The sequence below is a fragment of the Lutra lutra genome, chromosome 11 (genome assembly GCF_902655055.1).
Source record: "Lutra lutra chromosome 11, mLutLut1.2, whole genome shotgun sequence".
In the NCBI taxonomy this organism is placed as follows: domain Eukaryota; kingdom Metazoa; phylum Chordata; class Mammalia; order Carnivora; family Mustelidae; genus Lutra; species Lutra lutra.
Window position 1 is genome coordinate 11,414,666 of NC_062288.1, and position 18,978 is coordinate 11,433,643.

An 18,978-nucleotide genomic window follows, 5' to 3' on the forward strand; every position below is an offset into this window, starting at 1 on the left:
GGCGTTTCGGGGCTGCGTGAGTGGATGGATCTCCAAGACTAAACAAGACAGAAGGAAACTCACACAGACCAGGGCCTCTGCCTTAGGCTTCAGGATCTCACAGATTTTTAAAGAAGAATAGATACAAACATTATAACTTGGTTAGGATGAAATCTTCAAAAAGTTACTTTTCAAAAATATTTATTTATTTACTTGTTTGTTTGAGAGAGAGCGTGCACACACCCAAGTGGGAGTGGTGGAGGGAAGGGGAGAGCAGGTCAAGCCCACTCCGGGCTCAGCCACTCAGAGCAGAGTCAGATGTGGGGCTCCGTCCCGGGACCCTTACATCGCAAACTGAGCTGAAACCCAGTCTGGTGCCCAACAGACTGTGCCACCCAGGCGCCCCAGAAGTGATTTTTTTTTTTTAATGTGCTTTCTGATATCTTTGAAATCTTTTGAACACTTTCCTTAAAATAGTTTTTCCTTTCCACTGACAAATGGAGGTAAACGAGCTTTAGCACCATACACTGCCAACCATAACATAAACTTTTTTTTTTTTGGTTGTGAATTTCAGCATTTTCTCTCATTTCATAAGGTGCACTGAGAAGTACATCAGGGCGCCGAAAGGCACGGGGATCTAGAGGAGCATGGTGGGAGTCGAGTTCTGGATTCATCCGTATGGCCATGTTCTTTGTCTTTGAACCTCAGGGCCCTCAGATGTGAACATAGTTCTGTCCAAGCGCCATGAGGATCAAGGAGCATATGATGTCCCTGTGGACAGAAGGAAATCTCTGCACTTCTTAGGATGTTGTCAGCTGCAAATACCACATGCCAACCCAAACTGGCTTACACAAATAAAGCAATTTGTTGACCATCCTGCCTGGAAATGGAGGTGAAAGGACCTCATTGAGACTCCACTTCTGTCTCTCCAGCTCCTGACAAGTAGGATTTCGTCATGGTGACCCATGGTGTTTCCAGCCTCACTTACCCCCAACTTAGTGTGAGTCCCCTTTTCTGAAAGCGCCACGAACCAAGTTCTGGGCTGGGGCCCACCCTGTGGTTTGGGGTGTGGTTCTGGGAATGTGGGGAGGTGGTACTCGCATTGGTCAGCCCATCCAGTCTGACAGGTGTGGGTTTACAGGAACCAGGAGTGGGGACGCCCCTGAGGACAATCAACATGTATTACCAGAGGAGATTGGAATATTAAAACACATCTCGATCTGTACGAGTATTGTTTTATTATTTTAAACACCAGATTCCAGGAAGGTGATGGAAGTTAGAAAACCACTATTATTGAAAATTTGTGTAATGTGGTTTAGTACTCCTTGCAGTGAGATGCCCAGGGCTAAAGAGTGCATGTCTTATCTTTGAGAACTGAGTAACCAAGAGCGATGGCCCACCTCCATGTCCTGAGGATGGAGATCAGCAGATGGAGGCTTGCATGTCCAAAGCTTTTTGGGCATGAGCTCAGGCTCAACACCAGTAGGGAGTGACAGGAACAGGATTGGTTTCGAGCAGGGGTCAGCAAACTTTTGCTGTAAAGGGTCAGATAGTAATTGCTTTTGGCTTTGTGGGCCATATGGTCTCTGAGTGTTGTAGGGTAAAAGCAGCCACAGAAAATACATAAACAGATGAGCTTGGCTGGATTTCACTTACGAACACTGAAATTTTCATTTCATATGATTTTTACATATCACAGAATATCTTCTCCTCTTGATTTCTTTTCAATTATCTAAAAATGTAAAAACCATTCTTAGCTGATGGGTCATACAAAAACAGGCAGCAAAGCCAGATCTGGCCAATGAGCTGTCTTTGTTGACCCTGGTTTAGAGGAAGAAGTTGTGGTAAGATGTGGTCACAGCAGGGTCTCTGCCTGTCCCCTGTGGAGTCCCGGAGCTGGGATGGCCCTGCAGAGTTTCCTTGAATGAGGAGGAGGATACCCTGCAGGGCGACATTGGCTGCTACATAATCCTGGGAAGGGAAATGGTTTGGCTGAGGTGGCTGTCTTCAGCACAGAGAGGGACTTACAGCTGAGAGCTGTCATCTGTAATGTTCTCAGCAGTGGGGTAATGAACAACTCCAGCCTAGAAGGGCACAGACCATGTATTCCAGTGACCAGACTAGACCCGCTGTAACAGATTCCATGGTGATCCACACTTTGATTAAAAGGAAATCCCACTGCTATTGCCAGCATGCCATCCCTGGAAGTTACAGTCAAATGAAGCCCAATTCTCTATAGCACACTAAAAAATGAAGACTGTTCCTTGGGCCTGTCATCCTTTCAAGTCTCAACTTTAACTCGGGTCAGGTGGTGTCAGGGTTGGCACATATTCTGAGGACATTTCAAGTCTAGTCCTTGAAACAAGTCTATTGAGAAATCAAAGCCTGCAAGCTTAATTTCTTCTACATGCTATCCTATTTCTCCCACCAAATCCTCATTTCTTGACCCCTTTAAAGACAGCTTGGCCCAGCTCTATGTTTCCTGGCCACCATCAGTTATTGGAACAATGCTCAGTTTGGGAATTCAATGCTCTTCTCATCTTGCCTTAATGAAGGCTGGAGCTGTGGTTGGGGTGGGCAGAGGACCAGGTTCTCCCTCAGTCTTTTCTGGGCACAAGCTCCTCATTGTAGGCAGCAGAAGAGGGAGAGAGGAAGGAGGGTTTGTCCCTCGTTTGTGCTGGAGGACATGCCGGTGGCCCCAAGAGACCCCACTGACAAAGGGCTCACTCATATGCGGTGAGCATCCTGGTGATTGAGCATCTCAGTGGAGACATCACACCATGCCTGGGAATCCCCAAATCCCAGACTCTTCCACCATCTGCTGCTTCTTTCAAGGAGATCCAGCTTCTGTAACTCTTGAGACCTGGGGTAGTTCTGGCATTCTCTGTGTATGTGAGTCTATCCAAACATCTCTCCTCAATTTCTTTGAGGTTCTCAAAGCCTTAGTCATCCAGAGTCAGAACAGGAATTACACTAGCTAAGTGGTCCGACCAGGGGTGAATGTCCTGTCACTTCATCTTTCAGGAACTCTCTTTCTGAGCAATTTTTATCCTTATTCCTCCCAAGCCTGCAGGAGAGGAATTAGTAGCAAGTCAAGTGCCATTTCCAAGACAAGGTTGGGAACAGAAAATCATCTCTCCTCCCAGGCTCTGTGTTCCCCAGAAGCCCCTTTTCAAGGGCCCCTAGAGTGATGGTTGTGTTAGGTGGAAGCTATACTCGAGCAGTGGAAGCAGAGTCCTAAGCCCTCCAGGGTAATGATAGAGACAGGAGCTGGAGGCAAGGATGGTGATATAGTTACACATTAAAAGCCCAGGAACTCAATATCCTGACCTTGTGGCTGGCAGACCAAAGAGCTGCAGATGAGGACCATGAGCTCTCCTCCTCTACTTCTTCCCCAGAGGATCCCCTGGCTCATTGTAATGCATTCACAGTGCAGTGATAGTCCCCTCCATGGAGAAAGGCTGCCAAGACAGTTCATACAAACTTTGTAGGGTCAAAAACACCCCTTCTCAAGCTGACAGGGGAGTTTCCCAAATGATTGGAACAAGGGTCCATTACAGGCCACGCCACTGTTTGTCACAGCTCCCCCCAGCCCAGAGAGACACAACAAATATTCAATCCCCAAACCAACTAGGAGCCCATTCCTACATTGGGACCCTGCCTACTCTCCCACTTTGAAAATGTACTTTGGCTTTAATAAACTGCTTTGGGCTTGCTACTTTCCCTTTTGCTGTCTTTATTCTGAGTAGGGCTCACCACATAAATCTTCTTGAGGAGACTCCAAGGACCAAGATCTCCATTCACACAATGCAGACTCTCTCAACCACGGTAGCTGGAGTTGATGGTAGGACTGCATCTCTCCTGCCAAGTATCTGGAAGCCTTCTGGTGAGATAGCCAGCAGAACTCCTCGCAGCACTCTGATACAGAGTTTCAGGAACTTAGTACCATTTGCCAATAATTTGGGGCTTTAACTGCAAGTCCCACCAATAGGAAAGATCCCATTCAACATGCTCTGATACAATTTTGTTTTGTTTGGATTGGGTTGGGTTGGTTTTATTGTCTTGTGCTCTTTTGCCTTAGCAAGTAACCCACTGCCCTGGAAACTCATCTTTGCTTTTCTAATCCCTTCAAGGCAAGTGCTCAAGGTTGCATTTAATGGCTGTGTTCATTGCCCATGTCTTTGGAAAGAGCAAGGGCATATCTACATAGCTGATAGCCATCTTTCAAAGCTTATTTCACACTTGATTTTAAACTTAGAATCAAGCTCTTGGACATAAGGAAACAGAGTATTCAGAGAGAATTTTCTTAGAATTCTGCATGCTCTTCTACTCCCGAAATCAGCCATTGCAGAAATGCTTGCACACCCAATGAGACAGTCCCAGTTATGAACTATACACAAACATCTACTAGATGCATGCCCATGAACATGAATTTGCACGTACATGACTTCTATCAGGGTTCCCACTGTTAGATTGGGCCGGAGGTGGGAGAGAGCTTCCAGTGGGTTACCGACACCTGTGAGGCAGGAGTTGGATAGAAGCAGAACTCAGCCAGATTGCTCCAGGGGCAACCTGGCTGAGTTCTTTTCCAAGAAGAGATCTGTAGACTCAGACACACAGATTGAAACTGCACTTAGAATTCAGACCATCTTTAGAAGGGTTTTGATACAAAGAGGACCTGCCACATAGGAAGAGAAAGCTTGTGATCTTCCCCTGCCTGGATGTGTGAACAAGCAGAAACCAAGCAGATGGCATTCTTCTTCACCTCACCATGGAAAAAAAGGGGGGAAGTCAGCCCTTTTCGTCCCTCAACTTTTCAATGACATTCCGCTTTGTAAAAGAGAAATCACTTTTATGTTGGATTTTTTTTTTTTGAAAAAATAATTACAAATAGGTGAAGCACAGATAGTTTTTCAAGGCAGCCAAACAACACTGTACGATTCCACAATGGTGGGAACATGCCTTTATGCATCTGTCCCATCCCATACCATGTATAATACCAAAAGTGAACCTAACATTGAGTACAGACTCTGGGTGATAATGACGTGACCATGTAGGTCCATCTGTTGTAGCAAATGCACGCTGTGGTTGGGGATGTTGATAATGGGAAAGGCTATGCCTGTGTGGGACAGGGGGGTCCATGGGAGGTCTCTGTACCTTCCATTCAATTTTGCTGTGAACCTAAAAGTGCTCTAAGAAAACTAAAGTCTATTAAAAACTATTACTTGGACTTTGGTCTTTTTAACGTTGGAAAAAGCAAAGCTGCATTGGATTCCATTCAACCTACACTTAGAGCGAAAAGTCCTGATTAAGAGTGGCTTTTGCCAGTGCGACCTGGGCTCTCTCCAGAGGCTGCTCTGCTTTCCCCTGTGATGCCTGATGCCTGTAATTCTAATCTAGCCCAGAGATCTAAGAGGATGCTGACCCCAGCCAAGCAAGACAAGTGGGGGGCATGTGAATAAATCCTACCCTTGGCTTTCTCCTGGAATAAGTCTTTTCCTCCGGCCACCATATGGACTTCATTCACCCCCTGAAGAGGAGGGCTGCTGTTCCTGTCCTGAAATTGCTGAAAATTTTATGCCTAATAAAGGCTTCATTAACACACAAGTGTAATCGCTCCTCGGGTTTAATGGCTGGGAGGTCTAGAGGCTTGGTATATTTTATATTAAAATGTGCATTTTCTGCCATCTGTGCTTTTCTAGAAACGGGAAAATAATGAAAATGTTTCATTTTCTGATGACGAGTCTTCTAGCACCTCCTTGTAAATGAGGTACAATATTGAAGGCATCTTACGCAGAGATGGGAGTATTTTTCATGAACAATATTCAAATAGTTAAGTGTCAGGTTTTGTTAGTATGGGCCCTCTCTTCTTCCCCAAATATTCCTTGATGTTGACAGTGGATTCTGGAGAGGTGAGTTGTCCCAAGACACAATTTATAGATTGCCAGCTGCACCTTAACAAGATCTTCAGGTGACCTTAAGAGATTTAAAAGATATCGAGATGGCCCCAGTGGTGACTTCATTCTTGGTCCCAGAGATCACCCCCATTACTGTGGCTAAAGCCTACACGTTGGTTTCCTTGAATGATTGCCTCTTAGGTTCAGAAAGAGGATTCTTTCCCATCCGCGTCCTCTCCCACCTCCTCATTAACCCTTCAACTTGGAAATAAAAGAAAAATTGGCAATCTCTGAAAACACTCTGTTTGGGCTTTTGTGTGGTACTTACAGGATGTCTAAATTAGCTCAGAGGATTCTTGGCTGGCAATCCTTCTTACAGCTCTTGTTAACTCATCAGTGGGCCAAAACTGCCTAAACCAAGGTTTCCACTCAATCATTAGCCAGTGGTTTCATTTGCTGGTTTCTTCCATCAGCTAATTATAGCCTTCAAAAGAATGATATCACTGCCTGGCTAGAAGAAAAGTTAAGCTAATCAAAACCATTTTCATTGATGAATGACAAGAGAGAAAACGAATTTAAGATAAAGAAATCAGGCTGCCGGACGTGAAAGCCAGTGAGTCTATAGCCCAGAACTCTAAAATTATCCTGTAACACTGTGCTTTCTTGGCTAAGTTGGGAAAATATGAAGTTAGGGATATCAATAACCTAGAAGGTCCACGAGTGATCTTCCCAAACTTCTCAGCTTACAAATGAACAAGTGAAGTCTGGAGATCAAAATCACTTGCCCCAAATCTCAGAACAGAATTGAAACTACAACTTTGTTCTAAGATACTCCAACACTGTTAGTAAAAATTTCCATGTCCCAATAAAATGAAACAAAGTGTGGAGAAAGAATAATCTTACACTTATTTGAATGTATTCACAACAATTTTTAAAGCGTAATAGTCCTTGATGGGCAGAAGTTGGCAGAGGTGGGTCAGATTATGGTAAATTGCAAAGAGCCAAACCAGAATTTCTGTGTCTTCACATACTTTATGGGTTCTGTGGCACCCATCATCTGTGCAAACAGACGGTGTGCTTGGACCATGCAGAATTTACACTCACTGTCACTCACTAGCCATTGATACTTCAAGGTGGTGGCTGCTTGGGCTACCAGGACTTTAAGACTCCCATGAGCCAGAACTCTCTGCCAAGCCTCAAGGGAAGTGTAGCATCATCCAAAAATATACCTTTGTCTTCTAAACCTTGAGTTCGGAGGATTATTTGAAACATGCTAAAAATGTTCCAATCTTTTGTTTGTATTTTTGCTCTTTGTACATGATTAATAAATCATTCCAATATCATTAAAATATTCTCCTACATTTTATTTTTTAAAGTTTTATTGTTTTACTCAATTTAGATTTGCTTTTATTTTTATTTCCATAGAAAGCCCAGTATTTTATGAGTTAATTGATTTTTTTTTTCCTTTCCTTTTTATAACAGCATTTCCTGCATCTACTTCTCAAACAAGCATACGTGGGGTGTTTCTGGGCTCTTTACTTTAATCCATTGGCCCATTGGTCTATCAACTGATACAACACTGTCTTAATACCATTTCTTTATAATAAGTTTTCATAGCTAGTAAGATGTGTCCCTCTTTATTTTGACTATTCTTCAAAACTGTCCTAACAAAAATATTTGACCGCGTAATAGTTACATGAATTTCAACATCAATTTGTAAAGTGAAAAGTCTTGTTGAGAACATTATCTTGAATTAAATTAAATATATATATTTATTTGGGAAGAATTTCCATTGAGTCTTTCTTTCCCTGAAAATAAAACATGACAAAGCTCTCCACTTATTTAAGTTTCCTTTTTTATTTTTTTCTTTAAAATTTTCTTTCATTCCTAGTTACCTTATTGTTTTCATTGCCATGTTAATTCTTTTTATTTGCATTTGTAATTATTTGTCGCTGAAATATAAGCATACAGTTGTTTCTGCATGTAGATCTTGTGTCTAGACCATTGATGAAATGCCTTATTACTTCAAATAATTTGTCTGTAAGAAAAGGTAACTTTGTTTCTTTCCTCTTTTATTTTATTTATTTATTTTGTTTGTTTTTGGGGTTTTTTTTAAAGATCTTATTTATTTATTTATTTATTTGACAGACAGAGATCACAAGTAGGCAGAGCAGCAGGCAGAGAGAGAGGAAGGGAAGCAGGCTCCCCGCTGAGCATGGAGCCTGATGCGGGGCTCAATCCCAGGACCCCAGAATCATGACCTGAGCTGAAGGCAGAGGCTTTAACCCACTGAGCGACCCAGGCACCCCTCCTCTTTTATTTTAATTGGTCCTTGCACACTGCCTGAGACACCAGTTCAGTGAAGAAGCAGCAGAGATAAATGGGTACACTTGACCTTTTCCTGACATTTAAGGAATTGTTTCTTTTTTTTCTTTTTTTTTTTAAAGATTTTATTTATTTATTTCACACAGAGAGATCACAAGTAGGCAGAGAGGCAGGCAGAGAGAGAGAGAGAGAGAGAGGAGGAAGCAGGTTCTCCGCTGAGCAGAGAGCCCGATGCGGGACTCAATCCCAGGACCCTGACTGAGATCATGACCTGAGCCGAAGGCAGCGGCTTAACCCACTGAGCCACCCAGGCGCCCCAAGGAATTGTTTCTAAGGTGGCATATTTATGTGTACTTGTAGGTGTTCGTTTTTTGAAAGTTTCTATCAAGTTAAGGAAATTCCCTTCCCATCACAGTTGTTAGAAAAAGAAGGGAAATCTTCTTTAAACATTCAATTTACCAAATTTGGTTTGCCATTTTGGATCTCATGAATAATTAGTTACTAAAACACTTCAATGAATAAGTTCTGCATTTACTTCTTCTACGTGTCCCATAAGCATCAACCACTCTTAACCAATTCTTATATTAATGCCTTGCTTATGATTTTTTACCTCTTGACGATCAGGATTACAGTTCAAGTTTAGGCCCAGGGATTCAACTTCTCATAGGAATTTGATTTTCCTTGTCAGATTCATGGCATGAATGAGCTTGCTTGTCATCTCACAATCCTATAAGTAGGGTTGTTCATTCTCCTTTCTCCAAAACTATAGATCTTCTAAAGTCTTAGTTTCAGGCAAGGACCTCCCATCCAACTCCCTTATATGTGGGAACAAGGAACAGAAACTCTGTATGGGCATTAAACCCAAAGCCATAGTCTTACTAGGTCATTAGCTTCCCAGGACTGCTGTGTCGCTCATGTCTTCAGTGCCCTGGTGGTCAGTCAGCCTTTCTCTGCTTTAGACACACTTAAAGTGGTTCTCAAACTTTTTGTTTCAGGAAGATTTTTTGACAAAAAATTGACAACTCCAAAGAATTTTATTTAGGTGGATTATATTCCTAATCGTTACTGTATTTAGGTAAATTTAAATAAATTTATTTTACTGGACTTTAAAATAAAAAATTAAAGGCTCATTTAATAACTCATTTAAAAATACCAATAATCATTCCACTAAATGTTAAGATAAATAATGTGTTTTTGTTAAAAAAATGTTTTCCAAAAGAAACATATTTGTGTAAAAGAGTGGCATTGCTTTACATTTTTGCAACCCTCTTTAATGTCTGGCTTCATGGAAAACAGCAGGATTCTCATTTCTGTTTCTGTATTCAGTCCATTGTGATGTGTTATTTTGGTTGGGGTATTTGAAGAAAATTCAGCCTACACAGTTGGAATAGGGAGCAATATTCTAGTAGCCTTTGCAGGTAATTGTAGATACTCTTTGATACTTTGATACTTTCCCTAAATTCAAGTGTTACTTTCTTAAAGATTGGTTGCAGTGTGGAATCTGGAACCATGACGATGAACTTGGTTCCTATCATCTGTAACAGTAAAGTGTATTTGGTCAATTTGCTTGTGTCCTGTATGCATGATTTTATTTAAAATATTGCCTCACTGAGTTTTGCAGATTTTCTAAATGTTGATAGATTTTATTCTATAATACAAACAAAACAAAATAGAACAAAAAACACAAGTTCATTAAACTCACCAGCAATCTCAGAAATAATATTATGAGCAAAGTTTTAACCTCACAGGTGCTTAAAATAAGTCCTTAGGAGTCCCTGGCCCACTTTGAGATCCATTGCCCTAAATTATATACTTATTCTTTATTCATCATCCCTGAGGTTTGAGCTCTCCTGCATCTGCCCTTTTTTTCTGAACCAGAAGCCAGAAACCTTTCTGTCACCAAAGAAACATGCCACAGTGAAGAATTACAAAAAGCTATTGATAATTTCAACAATGTCTTCAAGCATGAATAAATTTACCGCTACTCACTGTGGGTCAGGCTGTGTTCCAGATAACAGTCTAAGGATGAGAAAATGATTAAATTCATGAAGAGAGGAGTTTTATTAGCTTCTGTTTGAGATTCAACTTTTTTTCTCTCCAAACAGTCCAGTAATTATTGTTTAACAAATAATTCGCACTTGAGTTTTAACAAATACAAGTTGCTGAGGGATATGTTGGGAACTCTTTGTACTATCTTTGCAAGTCGTCTGAAAATCTAAAATTATCCAAAATAAAAGTTTGATTTTAAATTAATTAGTAAGTGTGCTTCCATTATGTTTTCTTGAGTTAGAAGTATTGGATGATGAATTGGTTTAAGGTGGTAGCTTTCTGTACAAAGAAATTAACTTTAGAAACTTGACTTTCAAACAGAAAAATAATTTGATCACAAAGGAAGAGATAAGTTTGGAAGTAGTGTAAAAAATGAATCCAGAAACACTCTAAATTAGTAAATACTATAATAATAATAATATAAAATAAATATTATATTACTTATATTCTATTTTATTAGCATGTGTCCTAATGCACTGCTCTCTTTCTCTCTGTGTCAGTATCTAAGCTAAATGTGCTTTCACGATCACCCTGTGCAATAGGCACTATGATTCTCTACTCTTTACACAGTGACTCAGAAGTTTGGGTAACTTATTTGTCAGTGACAGAGCCAGAGCAAGAGACGACAGTCTCTCCAGATCCAGAACCTCTGCTTTTAGCTACTTGGCTCTAGTCCTCTTACTGATGTCATTTCCAGAAATTGAAAAATTCAGTCATTGAAGCCCTTTCAGTGAACAGAGAAATGCTTTCATTGTTATTGGACTTAGTCCTTAATTTTCCTGCTAACTTTATCCTTGAGCCAATTTTAAGGATGTGACTGTGGATGGTCTGGTTGGATGTTTAGAATATGATTTAAAGCTAAGGTGTCTTATATGTACATTAGGTAAGAAGTCAAGGTATCCAGAAGGAGGAACCCAGAAATCAAAAGCATTCTCAAAGAGAAAAAGAAGATTTAAGATATTTCCCTTACCAGAAGGAAATTTAGCAAATGAATTCGTTACAATTAATGTTTTCTTTTGCTTACATGATGCCTTTTAATTTTGCTTACACAATGACTTATAAATTTTGGAAGTATTTTAGAGATTTTCAGAACATTCAAAAGTAGAGAGAACAGACACATGAGCCATAATCAATTAGATTAAACAATTACTCATATTTTAACAGTCTTGTTTTATCTTTTAGCTGCACACTTTTTTGGAAGAATATCTAGAGTATGTTAAAGCAAATCTCATATTTCATATCATTTTGACCTTAAATGTTTTATGTCCTCTTAAGATTTTTTAAAAAGACAACCATGTACAATGACTCACTTCACAAAATGAGCAATTTTTCCTCTAATCATCTAATGCTCAGTTTGGGTTTACATTCCCCTGATTGTCTTAAAAATAACATCATATGATTAGTTTATTTAAATCTGGACCCAAGTAAATTCCATGTACTGCATTTGACTGATGAGTCCCTAAGGCTTCTTTTTATCTCTAACAGTCTGTGCTTCTCCCCCATTTTTTTTTTTTTTCAATGTCACATGCTTGTTAAGTAATCAGGTCATTTCTCTTGTTGCCATTCCTACATTCTAGATTTGGTTGGTTGCTTCTGTGTGGTGTCGCTTAACATGTTCTTCTACTCCCCGTATCCCCTTTAAGCTGAGAAGTGGATGAAGAGATTCGATTGGTTGCTGGTTCAAGTTTTTTGGCAAAGAATACATCATAGGCATCCCACTGTGAGTGATATTTGATGACAGGCTGAGTCTGTGGGTTTCCGTAGTCAGCCTGGTCCAGCCATGACAGAGTTCCCTACCCACCTTCGCCTAAGCATGGAGTTTTGATGGTCACCTAAGGCCCGTTTCTCATGCAAAATGATTATCTTATCAACCAATCTTTCTGCTTTTACTGGCTGGAATTCTACTACAAACATACTCTGAATTATAAAGTGTGCCCCTAAGAGAGGATTAATGGTTGATCCTCTATTTACCAGTAATTCAGAATAATGAGTGGTGCCCTAGAAACTTCCAAAGCGACTAATTTTGTTAACATTATTTGAAATCACACAGTTTTACATACTTTACATGTTTCAAGCCATTACATCTATAAACAACACAGATTTAGATTTTATCTTATTTCTCTATAAATCCTTCTAAGAGCTTTTGCCTTTTAATGAGGAGTCTAGTTCATGTAATGTTGAATGACCTATTTGATAAGTGTGATTTTTTTTTGTTGTCGTTTTCTTAGAATTTTGGTTTCCTTTTTCAGTATTTTCCTACATGGACCATGTTTTGTTTGCATTTATGTATTCAGTGTTTTGGAGTGTATATTTAATAAACAACTATTGGGACATCTTCCAGGCCATGCCCCTTGGCCTGAGAATGCTCCTACATCCAGACAGCTGACCCCCTGGCCACCATATTTGTACGGTATGACTCTACAGCACTAGCCCTAGTTGAGGGAACTAAGGGTAGAAATCAGACTCTAAGTGGGCTGGTCAAAGTCTCTCTTCCAGGGATTTGGAATTGGGAACTTATTTGTGCTATCTGTTTGGGGTTTCCTCCAGAGGTAAGAAAACCTCTATGCCACAGATTTGCACCATTCATAGTGGCAACTGGAAAGAAGGAAAGATGAAGCAGAGGTTCAAATATATTTAAAAAGTGTCCTAGAAGGTAGAGAGAGGAGGCAAGGGACAAAGGTAGGGCAAAGGAGTGGGGAAAGGGAGAGGCCCGCCTGAGCACCTGGGTCACCTGTGACTCTTTAGCCCCTGAATCTAATCCTTCATGGCCCTGCTGCCCTTCCTACCTGAGATCCCATCCATGGAGTAATGTCTCAGCTATAGTTAAGTGACACCAGCTTGGGGTTGGCTTCTGGCCACACTGCCTGTTGAAAGTGGCTCTTTTCTCTCAGAGGTGACACATGGCAGCTTCCAAGAATACTCCTCAATAGCATGGCCCTGGCCTGCTGCACTTGCCCTTGGGCTCTGGGCTCTCCACTGCCCACACCCACTCAGATGTTCTCTTTTGAAGTCCCATCACTCTCTTGAGATGAAGTCAGTCCTTTGCAAAGGTGTCTGGCTGGCTCTTTCCCTCACACACCCCTGGCCTGCATTTGGTTACAGGAAAATTGTGCTTTTGGTAGATGGGGTTTAGCTATTTCCCAGCCACTGCCTTCTCCTGTCCTGCACAGCTGGACGCAACCTGTATTTTCTCCAGGGTATTTCTTGTAGCTTCTCTCACTAGGCTTGAGATGAGGGGAAACCCCTCTCTTCGTAGAAGGGGCAGAAATCACAGCACCCCTAAGAACTCTCTGTATGGAAATCCACTCTGAAATTTCCAACCTCAAACTTTTTTTTTCTTTTTTAAAGATTTGGCTTATTTGTTGGGGGAGGCAGGCAGAGGGAGAAACATAAGCCTTAGACTTAAAACGTCAGAAGGGTATTGAGCTAAGAGTCGCAAAATTAGTTATTGACAACCTCCCTTCCCAGGTTACACTTAGGTGATCAGCCCTTTACTTTGGAATGTGGGGGTAAGGAGGAAATGCCTGCCTGGGGGATTAAATGAGCAAGTATTTACTTCTACAAGTTCAATATACACATATGTATAGTGTTCTCTAAGTCTCTTCTCTCACTCAGAACTCAGGGTCATTATTTATCCAAAATATACTAAATGAATAGCTTTAGTTGGAAGCCTCCCAAAACTTGTAATAATCTGAGTGTGTGTGTGTGTGTGTGTGTTTTAAAGATTTTATTTTTTTATTTGACAGAGATCACAAGATGGTGGAGAGGCAGGCAGAGAGAGAAGGGGAAGCAGGCTCCCCGCTGAGCAGAGAGCCCAATGTGGGGGGCTCCATCCCAGGACCCTGAGACCATGACCTGAGTCGAAGGCAGAGGCTTACCCCACTGAGCCACCTCGGTGCCCCTAATAATCTGAATGTTTAAAAGATTGATTCATTCTTTGATTTTTTTTTTCTCTCACTGACCTAATATTACTTTAAGGTTAAAACTAATAATATTTAATACCAACACCTTCTATTTGCTTATTCTTTAGCATTTACACAGGATTTCAGGTGAATAATTTCATTTTATCTTTATAGCAATCTTTTAGGGTTAACCTCATTACAGAGCATAAGAGACCTCGATCCATTACACAGACCCGGGTGCTCCTTATTTCATGCTGCTACTACAGCTTAAATAAATACACAATTGCATAACAACAACAACAACAACAACATTGACATGGAGACCCTTGTCTGAAAAAGATATTTTAATTACTAGTCATGTTTGTATCTCAGCCCAAGTGTTGTGGCTGATGGCAGTCAGCAGGGAGGCTGGGAGTTGAATGGATTCAATGACCCTCTTTGTGACAATGCCTCAGGTTTTCTGTGAGGTGGGTGGGGTGAGCATTTAGGAATTTTCTTTCTTGAGACCCCACAACAAAAGCATCTCTATGTTGTAAAGATATCTGATCCCCAATGCTCTCTAGGCCTGTGAAGTTATGAAAACCAGACTGGGCTCAAAGCCATGTAAATAAAATACAAAATATCAACACCTTGATTTCCTTGCATTTCACACCTGTGTGTGCTTCCCCGCCCCGCCCGGCCCCTCCCACTCCCCCCCCCACCCCCGCCCCCCGCCCCCCTCAACTAACACCCTTTTTTGAGCAGCAGATTCCCAGCCAGGTCCAGCACAGGCTCCAGAGAAATGAACGTGCTTGCAACACCCAATGAGCGTCTGCTTTCACTCATCAGTTCCTGCTGGAGGTTCCCACCCATACCCTGTTTTGAGTTAAGATTAATCAGTGTATTTGAAATTGAAATCATCTCTTCCCCCTTTGTTTTCTCCCTTGCTCTAAATTCCCACCCTAGCCTCAAGGCATGATAAATGGATAAACAGTTTATTATGGAATAGAGTTCTGACCCCTTTTTCTCTACTCTTTCCATTTGGAACTTTCCAGTTTGGGGTGAGAATTATCTGCCCATTCCCACCCCCCATCCAGCTCCTCCCAGTAAGCTAATAAAGCCCTAACTTATTCTTTTATTGGTTGTATAACATTCTATTTTACTGGTATTCCAAAGTTTATTCAACCCTTCCCTTCATAATTCATACTACTTCCAAGATTTCTATCCTTATAAACAAAGCTGTAATCAGCATTTTTGTCTTCTATTGTTTTCCATACTTATGTTTACATTTCTATGGGATAGAGTCCCAGCAGTCAAATGCTGGGTCAAGAGTATGTCTATTTTCAATTTTAAGAGACGTTGATAAGTTTTTTTTTAAATGTGCTGAAACAGTGTACATTTCCAACTGCAGTGGATGAAATGAGTAGATGTTATGACTCATTGAATTTTATCAGTCTGATGGCAAGGAATGATATCTGGTTGTTACCTAAATTTGTCATTTCTGACTCTGAGGGGGGTGGAGAATATTTTCGTGTGGTTATTGGATGTATTGTTTGAGTTTTACTCTTCTGTGAAGTTTTTCATTCACAATCTTTATCCATTTTTAATTTGATTTTTTTTCTATTCATTATCAATGTAAAAAGCTACTTTGGTAATATGGAGATTAACCTTTAATTTGTCAACCACATCGCAAACATTAACTCTATTTAACACTAATTTATAAACTGTGAGTGTATCCTTTGTATTACATTTTAGAATATTTTTTATTGAAACATGTTTTCTCTTTGATAGTATGTTTTTTAAGATTTATTTATTTAGTCAACTGGGATTTATTTTTTGTATAAGGTGTGAGATGAAGTTTCTTTTTTTCTAAAGCATTAAATAACTTCTTAATAACATTTACTGAATTGTTTTTATCTGTCCCCACTAATTTGTAAGAGCACTTTATTTATATACAAAATCTTTAAGTATTTTAAGGCCCATTAAGGCCATTATAATCTGGTGAGCCGGTCATTTTTTTTTTCAATTTTTGATTATTTCAAATTTGCTAAGGTAAGTTCTTCCTCTCCCATTTCATCTTCAGCTTCTAGAGGCTGCCTGCAGATCCTTGCCATGTGGTCTTTTTTGCAGGCAGTTGACGGAATGGTAGTTTGCTTCTTCAAGTTCTGCAAGAGAGCAATAGTAAATCTGATAGCAAGATGGAATCTTATATAACATAATGTACTCACAACAGTGATATCCCATCACCAGTGCCATATTCTATTGGTTGCAAGAAAATTCTAGATCTCAACACCCACTCAGAGCAAAGAGATTATACAAAAGAATATACCCCAGGATGTGGGATCATGGGGATCAAAATGGTGATATACCGTGTGCATGGATTACAGCATTTAATATTATTAATATAGCCAAATATGCTAAAATTGATCCCTACATTCAGACTATAACAATCAAAATCCCAGCAGAAAGTTCTTCTTGTACACCAACAGATTTCTAAATTTTAAAATTCTAAAATCGTAGAAAAATACAGTTTCCAGCAGAGTCAAGTCAATCTTGAAGGAAAAAAAAAGTTAGATTTTTTACTATCAGATTGCAGGATTTACCGTAAATCTACAGTAATTTAGATAAAATGGTATTGGTACAAATATAGACAAATATGCCAATTGAACAGAAGAGATGAGTCCAGAAATAGACTCATATATATACTGTCACTTGATTTACAATAAAGGCACTACCACAATTTACTGGGAAAAGGATGATATTCTCAAAAAATACTGCTGGAGCAACTGAACATGCACATAAAGAAGAAAATGATCCTGCTCTTTTCCTGTGCCTAGGAGGTGATAGTTTGCTTTAGGATGAAGCTGACATCTCTTTCTCAGCTACTGGCAGCCGGACACTCATTGAAGTGGAAGATGACTGCGAACTTAGTACTTTTATCAAAAGTGTATGGCCATCGAAGTTGTTGCTGATACTCTGGGTGAAGAATGGAAGGGCTATGTGATCTGAACCAGTGGTGGCAATGACAAACAAGTCTTCCCCATGAAGTGGGGTGTCTTGACCCCTGGTTGTGCCTGCCTGCTGTTGAGTAAGGAGCATTCCTGTTATAGACCAAGGAGGACTGGAGAAAGAAAGCACAAATCAGTTTGGGGTTGCATTGTGGATGTTAATCTCAGTGTTCTTAACTTGGACTTTGTTAAAGAAAGGGGAGAAGGATAGTCCTGGATTCACTGATATTGCTGTGCCTCATTGCCTGGGGCCCAAAAGAGCTAGAAGAATCTGCAAACTTTTCCATCTCTATAAAGAAGATGATGTCTATCACTATGTTGTGAGAAAGCCCCTAAGCAAAGAAGGTAAGAAACCTAGAACCAAAGTGTCCAAGATTGAGCACTTGTTATTCCACATGTCTTCCTACATAAACATTGGCATATTGCTCTGAAGAAAGAATGTACTAAGAAAAAAACAAGAAGGAGGCTGGAGAATATGCTAACCTTTCGGCCAAGGAAAAGAAGGAGGTTAAAAAAAAAAAAAATGCCGGGAACAGATTGTCAAGACACAGAGGCAGTCCACTCTGGGACCTTATCTCTAAGCCTGAATCCAGTCAAAATGAGATTTTCTAAGAGTAACAAATAAATAAAATCAGACATTAAAAAAAAGACAATGACCCTTAATTCCCTACCTCACACCATACTAAAAAATTAATTCATGGTGTATCATAAGCCCAGATCTTCTTGAAGAAAATGTAGAATATCTTTATGAATTTGGGGGTAGCATAGACATCATAAGCCAAATCCCACAAAAACTAAACATAAAAGAAAAAAATAGTAATTTTGACTTTAGTTTAATGATGAACTATGTTTATCAAAAGATGTCATTAAGAGGGGCGCCTGGGTGGCTCAGTGGGTTAAAGCCTCTGCCTTCGGCTCAGGTCATGATCCCGGGGTCCTGGGATCCAGCCCCACATCGGGCTCTCTGCTCAGCAGGGAACCTGCTTCCTCCTCCCTCTCTGCCTGCTTCTCTGCCTACTTGTGATCTCTGTCTGTCAAATAAATAAATAAAATCTTTAAAAAAAAAAAGATGTCATTAAGAATGTGAATAAGCATGTGAAAAACTGATAGCTTCTCCTCTAAGATCAGGACCGAGATAAGGATGTTTACTTCCACTTTTACTCAACATAGTACTAAAAGTTCCAGTCACAGCAATCAGATAAGAAAAAGAAATAAAAGGCATCCAAATTGGTAAGGAAGAAATAGAATTTTCACTGTTTGCAGATGACAAGATACTATCTGTAGAAAATCCTAAAGACTCCACTGAAAAACTACAAGAAGTGATAAAAACATTCAATAAGGTTACAGGATACAAAGTCAATATACAGAAACTGACTCCATTTCTATACACTAGTAATGAAATTGCAGAAAGAGAAATTAAGAAAACAATATCATTTACAATTGCACCAAAAAGAATAAAATACCTAGGAATAAACTTAACCAAAGAAGCGAAAGACCTGTACTCTGAAAACTATAAGACACTGATGAAAGAAATTGAAGATGACACAAACAAGTGGAAAGATGTTTCATTGATCATGGATTGGGAAAACAAATATTGTTAAAATGTCCATACTACCCAAAGCAATCTACAGATTTAATGCAATCCCTGTCAAAATGCTAAGAGGATTTTTCACAGAACTAGAACAAACAATCCTAAAATTTGTACAGAAACACAAAAGATCCTGAATGGCCAAAGCAATCTTTTTTTAAAATTTTATTTTATTTTTTCAGTGTTCCAAGATTCATTGTTTATGCACTATGCCCAGTGCTCCATGCAATATGTGCCCTCCTTAATACCCA

At 40.0% G+C, this 18,978-nt stretch overlaps 1 pseudogene; it reads left to right on the forward strand.

The window, feature by feature from the left end:
* Positions 1-17,787, forward strand: part of LOC125081299 (40S ribosomal protein S6-like) — a 41,671-nt pseudogene extending 23,884 nt beyond the window's left edge.
* The last annotated feature ends 1,191 nt before the right edge of the window (positions 17,788-18,978 follow it).